Source organism: Sorex araneus, chromosome X, assembly GCF_027595985.1.
Source record: "Sorex araneus isolate mSorAra2 chromosome X, mSorAra2.pri, whole genome shotgun sequence".
NCBI lineage: Eukaryota > Metazoa > Chordata > Mammalia > Eulipotyphla > Soricidae > Sorex > Sorex araneus.
The window spans coordinates 189,513,036-189,530,845 of NC_073313.1; the positions used below are offsets into that span (position 1 = coordinate 189,513,036).

Here is a 17,810-nt window from a genome sequence, read left to right on the forward strand (position 1 = left end):
TGAAAAGGGGCCAATAGACCAAATACACTAGAGAACTTCCATTCAAAAGTGAATGAGATATCATAACAAAATTATTTTTATATAAATATGTATAATGATAAAATGAGTTAAGAAATAGGTATTTACTTGTGATAATTCATATTAGAATGATTTAAAACTTGTTTCTAAATATATGTGTAGTTCTCCAGAATAAAATATCTATTTTTATTTGATGATAATGGAACTTTGATGGCATTATAAATTAATAAAAAGTTAGTTGAGTGCTTAACTCAATTAAGATAGTTTGATCATTGTTTTGAGGAAAGGGGAAGGCAATAGAGGTGGTAATAGGGGCCTAGTACTGGCTGTGCTCAGGGATCACTCCTGGAGGTGCCAAACTGAGTTGGGCAGAATGCAGGACAAGTATCTTCAACTCTGTACTAACTTTCAGGCCACATTGTTAGGGTATTTTGGAATATAAATATAACTATTGTTAAGCAGTGTTTCTTAACTGTGGCCAAATGGATAAAATCACAAAAATACCATCCTTTTTCCTTCCTCTTCCTTCCTTCTTTCTCTCTCTTTCTTTCTCTCTTTCTTTCTTTCTTCTTTCTTTCTTTCTTTCTTTCTTTCTTTCTTTCTTTCTTTTCTTTCTTTCTTTCTTTCTTCTTTCTTTCTTTCTTTCTTTCTTTCTTTCTTTCTTTCTTTCTTTCTCTCTTTCTCTTTCTCTCTTTCTCTCTTTCTCTCTTTCTTTCTTTCTTTCTTTCTTTCTTTCTTTCTTTCTTTCTTTCTTTCTTTCTTTCTTTCTTTCTTTTCTTTCTTTCTTTCTCTCTCTTTCTTTCTTTCTTTCTTTCTTTCGTTCTTTCTCTCTCTTTCTCTCTTTCTTTCTCTCTTTCTCTTTCTTTCTCTCTTTCTTTCTTTCTTTCTTTCTCTCTTTCTTTCTTTCTTTCTTTCTTTCTTTCTTTCTTTCTTTCTTTCTTTCTTTCTTTCTTCTTTCTTTCTTTTCTTTCTTTCTTTCTTTCTCTCTCTCTCTCTTCTTTCTTTCTTTCTTTCTTTCTTTCTTTCTTTCTTTCTTTCTTTCTTTCTTTCGTTCTTTCTCTCTCTTTCTCTCTTTCTTTCTCTCTTTCTCTTTCTTTCTCTCTTTCTTTCTTTCTTTCTTTCTTTCTTTCTTTCTTTCTTTCTTTCTTTCTTTCTTTCTTTCTTTCTTTCTTTCTTTCTTTCTTACTTTCTTTCTATCTTCCTTCCTTCCCCCTCCCTCCCCTCCTTCCCCCTCCCTCCCCTCCTTTCCCCTTCCCTTCTTCCCTCCCTCCTTCCCTCCCTCCCTTTCTCCCTCCCTCCCTTTCTCCCTTCCTTCCTCTTCCTTACCTCCCTCCCTCTTTCCTTCCTTCTTTCCTCCCTCCCCTCCCTCCCTCCCTCCGTTCCTTCCTTCCTCCTCCCATCCTTCCTCCCTTCCTTCCTTCCTCCCTTCCTCCCTCCCTCCCTCCCTCCCTTCCTTCCTTCCTTCCTTCCTTCCTTCCTTCCTTCCTTCCTTCCTTCCTTCCTTCCCTCCCTCCCTCCCTCCTTCCTTCCTTCCTTCTTTCCCTCCCTCCCTCTCTCCCTCCCTCCCTCCCTCCCTTCCTTCCTTCCTTCCTTCCTTCCTTCCTTCCTTCCTTCCTTCCTTCCTTCCTTCCTTCCTTCCTTCCTTCCTTCCTTCCTTCCTCCCTCCCTCCTTCCTTCCTTCCTTCTTTCCCTCCCTCCCTCTCTCCCTCCCTCCCTCCCTCCCTCCCTCCCTCCCTCCCTTCCTTCCTTCCTTCCTTCCTTCCTTCCTTCCTTCCTTCCTTCCTTCCTTCCTTCCTTCCTTCCTTCCTTCCTTCCTTCCTTCCTTCCCTTTCCTCCTCCTCCTCCTCCTCCTCCTCCTCCTCCTCCTCCTCCTCCTCCTCCTCCTTTCTTCATTCCTATGGGTATGGGTATTCCTGTGGGTAGAGGGCTGCCAAGAGGTGCCCAGGAGACCCAGAAATCTAACCAGCGATTTTCGGCCCCACAGGCCAGTTTCTCAATGCCAGTTTCCTGCGTATGCATGCTTCTCTGGCTCTACAGTGCTGGGTTTTTTCAAAGTCACTTAGCACTGCTTCAGGACTGAGTGATGCTTGAGAGGCCATGTGGTACTAGAGATTGAACCTGGCTATGTGCTAGGGCATAAACCCTAATTACTGAACAATATCCCCAGTTCTCTTTTTCCTCATTAAGACGGTCTTACCTTTACTTTCCCCTTATGATCAAACATTTATATTTGTCATCTAAAATCCCTGTGACATCTCTTTCCATTCACCTATTTTCACTCTGCAGAAATAAGGATTTCTATACCCTCTGCCAATCCCTACTGTGATTACCAAAACTATCCTTATGAAGAGTAGCAGACACTCAGTGATAAATTGTTAAATGAAATAGATTCTCACATTCTCATTTATCACTATCTTCAAATATTTTTTTCTGATTTTCCAACTCTTTTGGTAGTAGCATTCCCTACCAATTACTCAAAGTCATCTTGGATTCTTTATTCTTCCTTATTCCTTCTTTCAAGACCTTAGTCAAGGTAGTTAATATCAGTGTACATTCACTTATTTATATTATACCCAACAATAGAAAACATATTTCACAAAATTTATTTGTAAAGCAATGATGGAGTGTTTTTTCTGCTCTTATAAGGAATATAAGACCAAGAGAGATAGATTGCACCTCCTCTCACTGGGTAAGTGGGTTAAGATTATTGTCCTGACAATGACTAGAAAATCTGAGAAAGAAACTCTAAAGGGTATAACACTGGGAATTATAGAATAATGATCCACAGACTAAGGATCAGTTCATCAAGTTTAAACAAAGTTTAAAGGACCAGAGTTAGAGAATATACTGACTGCACATTATGTTCTGTGCAACGAAGACTTTCTGGACAAATGAGGAGTAGACTTCTGAAGTGATGAACCCATATACTTGCTTCTGTGACACCTTTATTAGGGCAAACTTGGCTTTGGAGTATGTTCCTTACATTTGGTATTGGGTCATACACAGGACTTTGAAACATGTTGAATCAAATGCAGACAGAAAACTGAGATGTAGGGGCTAGAGAGATAGCACAGTAGGAGAGCACTTTTCTTGAACACGGCTGACACAGGTTCTATCTCCAGAGAGCATGTGGTCTCCAAGCATCTCCTAGTCCTGACCACAGAGCCAGAAGCAAGTTCTGAATGCTTCCAGGAGTTCCCCCCCCTCACCCCCCATCCCCGCTGCAACAAAACCAAACCAAAAAATTACAGAAAGGAATGTAAGATGCTTTGAGTTCTGCCCCCAAATATTGGTTTTATCAACTACCATAGTTCTACAATTTCCCTTGGTTTCAGCTGCAATGATGAAGAGTCCCTTCCTCTAATATTCATAGCTTTATATCTAATACTGTCTGTTATTATTGTCTAAAATTTCCCCACTTTTTTTAAACACTGTGGTTTAAGAAGTTGTTTATAATGATTTGTTACTGGCATTTAATAATGCAACACCAATCCCACCGTTACTATCACCCCTTTCCTTCACCATTGTCTTCATTTTCCCATCCACCCTTCAAGCTCACCTCCATAACAGATCCACACTAATTTATTTATTTATTTTTAACAATATATTGCTTTTACCATTAATGGCTAATGGAATAATAAAAAGTATTCCATTAAAAGAAAATTTTTGAAAATTATTTTATCTCACCATGAAGGATATTAAGTCCTTGTGTGAGGGTTTACTAAGCTGTTGTTGCAAATGAAGTCTTCTGTGTTCGTGTTTTTGTTAGTTGGCTTCTACACTACATCACCATCCAATCTGGTGTGCTCTTACTGGGATGTTTGTATTATAGAGTTTGGAGATGTTGTTCTGGAAAATCCTGAATGTTTGACAGGGCAGTCTGGCTGGAGGCATGGCAACAACTCTTGTCTTGTCTTGTGACGGCCGAAGTGTGATTGCAGCTGCCCGGGGAATTGGTAGGGTGTAAACTTGGTCCACCCCTCTCCTGAGATCACTCAGGAAGTTTCACCCAAGACTGGGTATTCAAGAAATTTCTGTGACAACTTGGTCTCTTTCAAGATTTATTTATGAGTCTCTGGAACAAGGCCATTAGGTGAACTTACAAGGCATTGGCAGTGGGACTTGAGTGTCCTAATACTGTTCTTCTTAAGCTTTTCATGTATCATAAAATACCTCCTATCCCCATGTATCTCATTTAAGAATTTGATCAAATGCAACATGTCTATGGAAATTTTATTAATATAGCAGGTAGAATTTGTTGTTCCTTCCGCTATGTTCTTATTGTGTCTAAACTCCTTCAGAGCATGACTACTTCATAGTGGATGATAATAAATGATTACTGGGCTAATTTGAACTAAACCTAGATATCTCCTGAAATAGAATTTTCTCCATGAAAGAGTCCATAATTTATCTGTTTAATATATTGTCTTTTCTTAAGTGCTATGGGTTTTTAATACCATTGACTTTAGTTTTTATATTATAACTAATATCAGAATATCATATTCTATATGCATAAAATAATAAACACTGTAGCACTTAAGTCATCCCATTGTTCATCAATTTGCTTGAGTGGGTGCCAGTAACGTCTCCATTGTGAGACTTGTTACTGTTTTTGGCATATTGAATACGCCACAGGTAGCTTTCCAGGCTCTGCCATGCGGGCGGGATACTCTTGGTAGCTTGCCAGCCTCTCCAAGAGGGACAGAGAAATCCAACCAGGGTTGGCTGCGTGCAAGGCAAATGCCCTACCCATTGTGCTATTGCTCTAGTCCATAAAATAATAAATAGCAAGAAAATTGCATTACCCAACATATATTATTAAATTATTATTATATTAAACTGTACCATAAGTGTAATTTATTAAATGAATTATATACTTTTCAGAAATCTTTAAATATATCGTATAGATTTCAAATTTATATGATACAATTGAACATAACCTTTTCATCATTATTTGATCCCTATAAGATGTAAAACATCAAAAAAATTAACTTTAGGAGTAGGTATGTTTTGATATCACTAAAAAAGTTAATTTTATTGTATATATTTAGATGGTTTTGAATGTGAATTTTTAAAGTATGCATCCTTCATAATTAAAAAATGGACCTATAAATACCTAAAACAGGGCAATCATAAGGTCATTTGAGTCTTAAAAAAAACCTTGCCCAAACATAGCATACCAGTAACGTGATCAAGGAATATACATTTTACCTATGTAGAAACAAACTAAGTGATCCTTTTCTCTCAATATAATACCTTTTTCATTATTTAAGAATTAAATCTTTCTTCAGTAGTACCAAGGTAAAAAAGTAATGAACCAATTCTACTTTACTCAACAGAGACACAGCAATTTGTTACTGTAATCTGACTATATTCTACTTGTAAAGTTGTGAAATTATTATTTAAAATTATTTTAGAGTAGATTTTTATAGCTTAGTATTTTGTAATGTATTATAATTGCTAAATGCAAATGAATCCTGTACTGCTTTCCATAGAGTTGTTCATGAAAGCCAAACATTTTACATGTTACAGTGAAGTACATGTTATTAAGGAACAAATTATAATGAAGCTTACTTTAGTTCAAAGACAAGATACTGTAGCTTTATTAAAGGCACAGTACATTAAAGTATAGTTACGGTAAAATCTGCAACTGCCCCAAAATGAAACTACTGAAAATATTGAGAATGTTCAGGATGAAATAACTGTACTTTTAGAGATATTTCACTTGCTTGCTTCCAGTACTTCACATTGGCATTATATTTGAAAGGTATTATAGCTCCCAAACATTGATAATATTTTTGCCAATTAAAGCCTAACATTCATGCATTAATAATTCAGAAATATGTGAAGGAAAATACTGCCTCTCAAATTTTATGGTAAGAATTCTCTAACTCGTTTGTAATTTGTTATTTTAAAATACTTTTAAATAGTTTTCTTGCCTTTAAATGTGAATATATTGTCTTTCAATTATTTTTATTTATTTTTTTGCTAGCTTATTTATTTATTTATTTTAATTTTGTTATTTTTATTGAATCATCATGTGGAAAGTTACAAAGCTTTCAGGCTTAAGTCTCAGTTACACAATGCTTGAATACCCATCCCTTCCCCAGTGCACATATTCCACCACCAGGAACCACAATAAACCTTCCCCCCACCCCTCCAATTATATTTTAAATGGGTGAGGACAGTAACATCTTATGTCCTTTTTTCTTTTTCATTATTATTATTCTTTTTGCCATACCTTGTAATATCCAGGTCTTCCTCCTGGCATTGTACACTCAGGAATCAGTCCTGGTAGGGCTCGGGGAACAAAAGGGACATTACAGGGATCAAACTGGGTGAGTTACATGCAAGACAAATTCCCTAACCACTGTACTATTGCTTCAGCCCCATTTTTTTCTTAAATCATGTACTTCATTATAAAATTGCATATAAAATTATTAAGTTTATTTGGTTAGAGATTTGGTCATGATCAGAGGTGTTTAGGACTTAATCCTGGCTCTGTGATAAAGAATCACTCAGGGTGTTGCCGGAGGGGATAGGATAAGTTTCCCATGTGCAAGACAAGCACCTTCATCATGTACTATCTCTCCTGCCCCTGTATTTCTTTTTCTCAGCTCAGAGTGGATATCGCAAATCTTTCAGTACTAGTTATATCTATGAGAAATTAATTTAAATCCTTGCAAAAATTTTTATTTAATAATAGCCTATATCAGATGATCTCTGAAATCTCTTAAACACCAAAGATTCTGTGACATATGACCTAAAACTGTTCATGGAAATTAGTGTGAACTGGTTAAATTGAGTAACAAAAGTGTTGGAAACCTAGGCAGGTTCTATGAGAGAGAAATATATAAACAGCCAGACAATAGAATCATGAACAATAGCACTATTTGAGATCATATTATTCTGAGAACTCACAAAACCATCCTTATAGTTAGTGAGCATAAATCATGTAATGACTGCCCAATCACATTGAAGCATTTGGTTCTGCTTATACATTTATACATTGTGGGGAGATCTTTAGAATAGGAAGAGGAAAATAACAATTTTGCAGTAAAAATAGCAAAATTGCCTACAAATTATAAAACCAACTCCTCAGAGATACATTTATTTTACTATTTCTAATCACAGTGTTCATTAAATGGAAAGCATTGTTTAGAAAAAATGAAAAAAGCAGAGACACCAATGGTTTGTTGCATGCAGAAGAAACCAGTCAAAAGCAATTCATTATTAATGCCTGAATATTCTTGCTAAACAGTTCTGATTATTTCACAAGAAAGAGGTCAAGGTAGTGGAGAAAGGGATTTAATCAAATAAACTCTCAATCTCTCTCCAAATAGCATTTTCATCCAGTTGCATGTAAATTCATCAGATGACTAGCCTCCAAAAGCAAAGGCAAGGTTAATCTGCTATGACTGTTAAAACTTCTATGATATGCCTATTGAATAAAAATTTAAAATGGGATGAACCATGCAAGTTATCCCAAATTAGTTGTTATTTTTCCTCATGAAATCATAAAATTTCCAACATTAAAAGCATACAAATAGGTCAAATTTCTTCTTTCTGAATTAGTTTATATTAACTTCCTAGTAAAGAAGTTTATGATCTTCTATAGTTTTGATTTATTAGAATTTTTGAGACTTCTGGTCCTGAGGTTTCAGAAATCTAAAATATTTCTACTCCAATTATAAAAAGATACAAATATCTTAAAATATCTGAGTATCAAAAATGATATAAAAGATAGACTGTTAGATAAATTTTATTATTTTTAAAAATTCTACTAATTTACTTTTTTCATATGCAAGAATATGTAACTCATCACACTTTTATCTGAAGGAAAATTACTGGTAAACATTCTTTATCAAGTGATTGGTGATTCATTACATAAGAGATACATGTAATTTAAATTTTCACTCTTCAACATATAAAATGGATCAAGATAACACTTATTAAAAGAGTATTTCATTTGCTTTTTTAGAAACAAGAGAGATGTATATAAAGAAAAAGATGCATATAAGGATAAAATAAATTATACAGACATAATTATGTTGATATGTATGTCTTTTTTCCATAAAACTTTAAATTTGCATATAAATATAAAATTAAAATCATGTTTTAAAAGAAAGCAATGTGTTCAACAATTTTACTTTGAGAATGAAGATTAATTGTCTGTCTTGAAATATATGTTTATTATGTTGTATACATATACTTCTAAAATTAACAAAAATAAAAGTATGAATGATCTTTGATAAAAAGATGTGTTTTACTTTCAGTAATAAATAATTAAATTTGAATTTTCTAATGAAGCAATATCACAAATCTGAGCCTATATAAACACTTGAAAAAACATTTATGATACCTTCACTATTTGAATGCTCAGTTGTGGATTTTTTTCATTTGCAGTTTCAAAATTGATATGAAAATATTACTCCTTAGTAATATGTAATTCAATTTATTGCTATTTCAATATTCCCTACAATGTGCCTCTTTCTGGCTACATTCTTTTATGCCACATACATCATTTCTGTGTTTAAGAAATTAAGCAGCAGTTACTAAATCCTTGAAGAAATTAAAATGTTTTTATGTTGGCATTCTTTGCCCTCTTAGCTCTTAGCACCTCTCTTGGTTCTTAGATACCATTTTACATGAGGACAATTTCTAAAAAGCAAAATATAACTGTCTAATTAAGGGCTGTGTGATTGTCTAGTTCGCGGTCTCTGTGACAGTTATGACAAATACACATATTGGCACAGCCCTAACCTCACTTCACAGTTTGCAGCACAGAGATGGTATTTTCAGAAATGTGGAGAACGCTCTGATACAAAGCTTCACCTTGTCTAGTGCTATTCCATTTAATTTTTTATTAACTGCCTGAACATATGCCATTCTAGAAGAGGGTAATAGTTACAAAATGTCAGCAGAAACATTTAAACTGCTAAAATGTAAATGATTTTATAAATTTGTAATGAAAGGTAATTGTCATGTGAGAAAAGTAACAGAAAAACAGATATATGTAAATGCAAAACTGGTAAAAAATACATCTTATTGGTTGAAGGTAGGAAAACCTAAGTATATTTTAATGAGTACTGTAAGTAGTATTTAAATAAAATTAGATTCATAAGCACAAAATGTGAATTCTATAATATTTTATTTTCTAACATTAAGAAAGTTCATAATAATGACAAGAGCTCATAGAACTTTAATGTGTGAAATTCAATAAACAGTGGGACATTAAGATGCTTCACCTCATTTAAAAAAAAAACAAATAAATCAAACTAGGATAATATAAATAAAAAGTGTCTCTGGTATCAGCACCATAGCTTTAAAAGCGCAATATTCAAACATGATTAGTTTGTTTCTTTACTTTCCACTAGGATGAAAAACAATTTAGTGATTAATCCCTTCAGCAACTTAACGCTGGGTCAGTACTTTCAGAGATGTCAAGAAGACTTCAGCAAAGAACTGAGTATTTCCTCAGCTCCCACACAGAGCAACTACCTTCCAGTTAGGTTTGCGGGCAACCATCTTTAAATGCTTGAGCTGTTCTGCGTGGCCATGACAAGATTTGCAATTCCCTACGTTTATTTACACACCATCACCCCAACTAGACATCACATGGAAGTGGCATGGTCACAGCTGACCCCAGGGTAGTCCCTGTCTCTGCCGATCCAATTTCATCGTGCTCTGCAATTGAACTGCACTCATACTGGAGAGGATGTATGCACAGGACTCCGTGCCACAATAAAATTAGCAGAAGCTTGTCAGGGGGCATTTTCCTGTTTTACAGTGACAGACCCTGGACAAATAGGTCTGCTTCCAGAAATCCACAGAGGTCTGGCTCTCTTGAAATGTATATGAGTCCGGCATATTTATGTCAGAGTGGCTTTATAGAGTCAGCTTGTTACGTGATAGTTGAAGAACAATGTTAAGCCTTTGCTGCATTTTTCCATTTCCTCTTCACAGTTTACAGGGACTTTAAATGGCCTATGAATAGATTGTTATTTTCTGATCTGTAGAAAAACAGCTTCTCTTTAAATAGTGGTAAGTAGTAAGTGAGAAAAAAAATGTTTTCTTCATTTATTCTTCCTTGAGAGGGAATAAAAAAAAAGGCAGCACGTATCAAATGCATTTTGAAAACAGAAGTTGAGAGTATGTGCATCACTTTTTTCTTTCAGTTTGATAAATCAAGCTTCAAAAGTCATTTTCCTGAAGTCTCATTTTACCTCATTTATAGTAACAAATTAGTTTTATAACAGGTAAAAATCTCTTCAAGAAGACACATTTAAGATGCTTTCAAATGAATAAAAGAATCTTTTATTTCAGATTGAAGTATAATAGGGTAAATAGATAAATTTTAGCATTTGTGGGCAGAACATTTTAAAACATAATATGTTTTGTATCTAGCCTAAAGGTATTTATTAGATATTCTGTGCAGTTCTTAGATCAAACATTCTCAGAAGCCCTGGGATCATTTTATATTCACTAGAAGACAGAAAGAAATCCAAAACCTAGTTAAATAAATTGTTCATTTATTCCTTCCCTTTTATGCACCAAGATCTACATGTAGTCATTAATTATAAAGAGACTATTATAGCACCATATTTTCATTCAATACGATGTCCTCATATATATCAAAGAAGTCCCATAATTAAAACAGAAGGGCCACAATGACAATTAAAATTACAATCTATATGGGGAAAGAAAGTACAGTTCTGCAATTTTTCACCCTGTCACTGTCAGCTGCATGGAATATTCTGGTCACGTCTCTTGTAAAGCAGCCTAAATTCTTCTTCACCAATGCAACCTCAAAAGCATTATCAGCACCTAAGCAAAAGCCTATGCAAGTATAATTTAATACGAAGCCACAGTTTGCAAGTAATAGCGTATAAAGTGATATTTAAGTGGTGTTTTAAGCACACTTCTGATGGCTACAGCCGCTTTTCCCTGGTAAATGCGTTTTCCTTTGAGTAGTGATTATGAGTCCTAGGTGAAGAGGTCCTGTGTGCAGGTCTGTCTGTAAGCCTTACTTCCAGCTGCCAATCTTTACTTCACAGAGAAGAAAAAGCCACATAGCACCTTGTTCTTACTCTTGTATGCTGTCATCCCCTGAGCTTGATAACACAAAATCATTTCCACATAACACTTTCCTGCTTCTGCCTCTTAAACCTCGAGACCTACACATTGTGCATGCACTTGCACCCTTGGCAACCGGCTCTGTGGAAGCCCCTTCCTTTGAACCAGCATTCTTCCAGCAGACTATTTTTAACACTTTTTGTGGTAAATATCTGCATTAATGGAGTACAAAGCTTTTGGGTAGCAATATGTACTTGCTACAATTTATTGTCTATAAAAGTCATGGACAGTGAATTATTACTCTTCAAATTGTGTTTTTCTTTATAATAACTTTAAACTGAGCACTCATATATGAAGCATGCAATGGAGATTGAGAAGGTTTTGTATAATAAAACTGTGACATGGTCATTTTTTCCAGTTTTGCATTACAGAGACACACTCATGCATGGTGCTTTTTAAATTCTTATTATGTGTGAGGTCAGGGGGTCGAATGTCAGAAAGTACTGTTAATTTCACGGGGTTAGGGGAAAGTAAATTCAGAGGGAATACAGATCACTTAGCACAGAAAACCAGCTCCTCTGAAGTTTGGTTTTACATTTGTTAACCATATCCTTCAGCTGACGAACCATTGAGACCACGGTGACATTCTGGTCCCAGATATAATGGCTTGACATGCTGCAGTGAGAGTGTGATTCCGTCGCCCTGCTCCCTGTGCCAGCCTCAGCCTTCCTCTGAATCAATGAAGCACTAAAACTCCACACAACTGGAACTGAACAAAGCATGTTGCCATTTTGGCTGTGATGTTTAAATTATAGAGAAAGCAGTCAGGATGTCTTAAAGTTCAATCTGACAAGAAATGTAAAATATATTTCTGTCTTCATTCTCTGGGAAGGTAACATCTTACACTGCACAGTATCACTACCCAGAGTCCTTTTTAAATGGTTCATAATAGAACATCAAAGACCAAATGCTTGCATTTCAGGGATTTTTGTGTAATCTGAAAGAAGCCTTAGTATTGGGCAAAGTTTCAGGAGGTAAATAATAATGCGGATCATGTTGTTTTATGTAGTTGGCAGCCTAAAGAGATTTCTTTTACATCTGTTCAGAAAGATGAAATTAACACGCTAGCAAAGAACTAAATACACTACACAGGTTATACAACCCATCAACAACAATGAGCTAAAATAATGGCCCGTTTTATGGTTATGATCAGGAAGTAATCAAATGTGGTTTTCAAATGTGTTTCAGTGTGAGGATTGTGAGCATACTGAACTCTGATTTAAAAAGAAATCCTTCAGTTTTATTTAAATATAGTTCACTAGGCCAGTATAGACAGATAGACAGATGCTGATAGGTTTGGTTGGGTGGTTTGATTTTTATTAGTTTTTTTTTTAAAGAAGATTTTTTTTTTCTGAGTTAAAATTCAAACTGGGCTCAGCTGCCCCCTTATAATTAAATTTTAATGACTTAGGCTGAGAGTTTGTGTTTTGGCAGCATGCTTAATAGTGTTAGCATTTAAACCGTTACCACTAGACTTTGAGGGAGCAACCCCTTCAAAAGTCAGAGGTGAAGTTGTTCCAAAGATGCTCTGGTTTACTGGGATGCTGGGGGACATAGCAGGACAGTCAGCCACAGGTCACTCACTTGTCCTAATTGGTTAAAAATAAATTAAAATAAAATGCCACTTATTCTAAATTCCATAGTAGCCTGGGGGTGAAGGCATTCCAGTTTTAACACTTTTTTTCCCACCAGAAGTAACATCTTTGTTTCTCTGTGACTAAGAGTCTATTGATAATTTTACTCTTTTCTACAAAACTGAAAGACCAGTTCAGAATACACATTTGAATCAGTTCATTTAAAAAAAAATAAAAGAATTATTATTAACTTTGCAATGATGTGTTTCACTGACTTCCTTTTTGATAATTAAAACTCCCAGTTCTTGCCCCCATATCCTCTTTCCAGCAAGCAGCCTGTTGCCTGAAGTTTTAATCTTTCATTACTAGTTAAAACAAAATCACCAATTAGGCACATGAACACGTCCGTATTAATCTCATTAAGGTGATGGCACCAAATAAATTGGAACTATTTTTGTGCTTTTACTGTGTTCCTATGGCTTTATCAGGCCCTGTGGTCATATACAAAGACCTCGAAGCTTAGTCATTTAGAATCATTCGGTTGTGGACTGAATGTGGCATTACCATCTATGGCTGAAAATTGCTTTCAGCTTTTAAACTGCACTGACTAGTCTGTAGTTAATCTTAGATCATTCACTCGCAAAATTAAATGAGCCAGAACGATGGTCTTTTTTTTTTTATATAAAATAATACATCACAAAACACTTATTTGCCCTGCCCAAAAGAGAGATCAAATTCATTTAAAATCCCATAAACCAGAGTTGTGAATTTTTAATTTTATTTAGTAGCAGAGAAAGAGAGGGTAAGCTATCTTTCTACAGCACATCATTGCTATAAATTTACATATGGAACATGGTTTGATGCTTAACCAACCTTTAATCTATCTTTGATGTATACCTCTACTTCACTGTAGTCATGTGACATTCTTATTAATGCAAATGTAAAAAAGACTGTTTTGGATCTCTGATGTAATTAGCCATAAACCATGATTTAAAATAAAAAAGTATCTACTTGAATCATTAGAGTTGCATATAAAGTCCACAGTTACCATCATAGAAGAATACCCTATGAAACTAAGTTTAACATTTTTACTTCATTCATTTTTATATTTTCTGCCCAAGTAATAACTGAAGATGCTTTTACTATACTTGTGATGGTCAACTAAGATTTAATTGTTAAATAGTTTTACAGGGGTAAAACATTTCCATTTTTCATTTTTTTAAAATCATGCTCCCAATAGAAGTAAAATAACTTTTAGAGATAAGTGCTGAGTCATGGAGAAAATCAATCATTTTATCCTGATTATTTGTTTTATGCTCATTTCAATGCATCATCTTGTAGAAAAATAATGTCTGTACTTTCTTGGTTTTCTCTCTTCCTTTCCAATGCTTTACTCTACAATATAGACATAATGTCTAAGATATGACTTTGGTAGTCACTAATTTTGGGCTCAAAAAATCTTGGCCATCACAAATGAGGTGAAGTCACCTCTTACTGCCAGATTTAGGCAAAAAGTTTGAATATTTGAGGGACTGACCCAGTGAGTCCCATGGTGAATGACGGGATGCTAAGGTCAGATATTGGAAAATAAGGTTCATGTTACTCTGTCAGCAGGGCTGGTGCAAGCTGCCTGCTTGACAGAGAAGGTGGTGTGTGGTCTGGACCTCAAGAAAAATGAAGTCAGTCACCCAGATCCAAAAATTACCCTGTCTCTATCCAAAAATGATTCTGACATCAGCTTAGGGAGACAGGAAGAAAATTGTCACACACATACACACACACATGTGTGTGTATGTGAGTATGTGTGTATGTATTTCACACACACATACACACATATATACACACAAATATATGAACACATATATATGTATACATACATACACATACATATAACTTTATTTTGCAATGGTTTAGAAAAAACTGTGGATGCATCTAAATAATATGAAAATTCTTGATCTAAGATATAATGGTACAATTGCCAGAGCAACATTGGAGACATTTATTTTTGTCATGAGTACAAGTGTATAGGACACAAGTTATACACTTTCAGAAGTTAACCACTCATAATTTTCAGAAACATGTTATAAACATAAGTACAATATAATAAAAATATTTACATGTAAAATGCTGTTTTAAATTTTAACAAATATTGATTAATAAGCAGAATTAACTCATTGGATTTTAAATGATTTTTCCAACTGTAGGAAATTTTATTACATTTGCAATAATTTATAAAAAAAGAACTTCATGACCAAAACATCATGCTTATTTTCATTGACACTTTGTTCTAAGAACTTTCTAGTAATGCTTTGACTTATTATGAATGTAACTATTTTCCTTAAACAGCATTGTGTTTCTTCCTAAAAATATATATTGGGTTTATATTTTCAATACATTTTGATTATTCAAATGAAACCTAAGTCTATTCAAAATGTATCTCTTTCTAATAAGAATGAAGAAAAAATGCACATCTATTACAAAATATCATTCAAATATAAGTTGACCATTTGGAATATTGCACACTATTAGTTTTTCCATCTCAAGAAAAAAATCTGCATATTGTTGTTTATTCCATAAAATAGTCCTTTTTTTAATAGCCTGAACCAAATAATTTCTCATTTTTACAGGCTTCACTTCACTTTTCTCACAGTGAATAAATTGCAGCTTATTTCCATGAAATCCACAGATGACACAGATCTTTATTTTGCATAAAGGCATAAAGAAGTGTCTAATATCTTCAATATTCATCTGCTAAGTGGACATTTGCATTGGGTTAGAACGGCAAAAGAGCCCCAACCCTCCCGCAGTGACAGCTGTACAAAGGGATGACATCTGACAGCTGTGACAGTGCTGAAGGGAAACTCAGATGACTTGCAGCATCCATGATCCAATTACAGCACACATCCCTCTGACAGACCCAGCAGCTTGACTCCAGCGTTTGGAAGGACAGTATTGATCTCTTGTCAGAAACCAGTTGCCTGCCTGCAATTGTGTACTGCTGAACTTTGAAAAGCTATAGTACCCTCTTAAATGATAGGGGCAGTCAGGTTATAGTATTCAGGTACAAAGAGAGGTGCAAAGGGTATCTGCTAAATGCTCTAAACTTGAACAAATCATAACAATATGACAGTCCAATCATACTCAAGGAGCCCAGCTGATCTAGCTGGCTACTGTCTGTGCTAATGGAAAGACAGCTCTTTGTGTTTAGTGGGATGATCTTACTTGATGAAAAGGCCACTGCAATTAGTGCATACTGGTTGGTTGTGCTGGGTGACAGCAGCATAGATAGTATAATGGCAGCTGCCAATAACCTTAACTTCAAGAAAACAGACAATTAGGCCTCTGATCCTGACACTGTTAGTCCCTCTACTACAGACCTCTATTTGGCTTATACTGTAAACCACACAAGGGTAATGTGGAACAACCTCCCCAAACAGAAGGACTTGGTCAAGAGGTCAATTAACTTCCTCTTCTTGCCTCTCTTCCTGCCTTCCTTAAGGAGAGAGTAGAGAGAAAGAGACAGAGAGAGAGAGAGAGAGAGAGAGAGAGAGAGAGAGAGAGAGAGAGAGAGAGAGGAGAGAAAAAAGAGACAGAGACAGACTCAGAGAGATGTAAAATACAACAAATGTTTCCTTTAGGCTATAGTTTGAAGGGAGCTAATATATGAGCATCAATGTTTTAAGATGCAAAAACTCGAAATGCATTTTTAAGGGGTTGGTGAAATGAATCTAAACTTAAAAGTAGAGGTGCCTGAAGTGGGCTAATGAAGTGAGAAACATACAAATTATTTAAGATGTATGTGGCAATAAATGTTAAAAATTAGCAAAATCCTAGGTACTTTCAGCTTATCACTAGCACTTTCAAATTTGATAAAAGTAGCTAGAACATTCTGAACATTTAAAGAGTACACAAAACTTAGAAAGTAAATTATCTTAGCACTTGTTTAAGTGCAATCCCAGAATAAGTAAAGTAATTTTAGATATAAATTTTTAAAATTCAATAAATACTGAAGCACACATATAAGTACTGAGACCCACACACAAATTATAGCAGTTCAGAACAGTCTATGATCAGAAAGATTAAGTGTAGCATTTTCTTCAGTAGCATATGCACTAAAATTTATATCATTCAGTGAAGATTATCATAGCCCCTATAAAAGGATGGCTTGAAAACCTGAGATTTATTTTACATAGTCTATATTTCAAAATAAATATTATTTATCCAACTCAAATTTAGAACTTTTCTTAACTATAAAAGTTACTTTCTTTGACAATTACTGAACAAGAAATAAGTAATAACTCTTGGTAGGCAGGTATTGAAACCAAACCATTGAAAAAGTTTACTGTTGGAATTTTATTAAACTATGCATGAGAGAAAAAAAAGAGAATTAGATTTATATAAAACTTTTTTTCTTATGGAATTGATATCATAGCAAAACAGAAAAGACATGCTACAAAATATAAATAAGTTTTAAATACTCCTATGTTTTATGCATGAAAGCCTAATATTTTTAATAATAATGTCTAAAATTTTTTAATTAAAGAAATCAAATAGTCTTATGTTGAAAAAAGTTTGATAGCATGAAAAATGAAAATAGAAAATGAAAATGAAAAATGGAAATAGAAATCAAGTGAAAATTAGAATATCAAAACAGAATTTGAGAGAACAATGGAGATGACGAAAACAGGTATTTATATATTTAATAGTATATATTATAGTTAACACAGAACCAGAGAATTTCAGAAATATAAATTATTAACATACACACAAAGGTTGTCCTTTCACTGCTATGTAAATTAATGCTAATAAAAACACATATGAAGGACAAGAGATAGTGCATGGGTTATGGCACTTGCCTTGCATCTTTTGCTCCTGGAGACAGCAGAAGTCTCCTGGGCATTATGAGCACAAAGTCAGAAGTAATTTCTGAGCACTGGTGGGTATTGTCCTGAAGCCTCCCAAACCCAAAACAAACAAACAAAAATAAATGTGGAATCACCTAGAAATAAATTAGGTAAGATGAAGTTTGTGAAAATGTGGAGAAGCAGACATTCACTTCTCAATGGGAATGGAAACTAGCAA

The 17,810-nt window shown here is 34.6% G+C and overlaps 1 non-coding gene across 1 annotated transcript; it reads left to right on the plus strand.

Moving 5' to 3' along the window:
- The first annotated feature begins 16,818 nt into the window (after positions 1–16,818).
- Positions 16,819–16,923, plus strand: LOC129400554 (U6 spliceosomal RNA). Its single transcript, XR_008627776.1, has one exon. It is a non-coding gene; the product is annotated as a U6 spliceosomal RNA (small nuclear RNA).
- Positions 16,924–17,810: the final 887 nt, after the last annotated feature.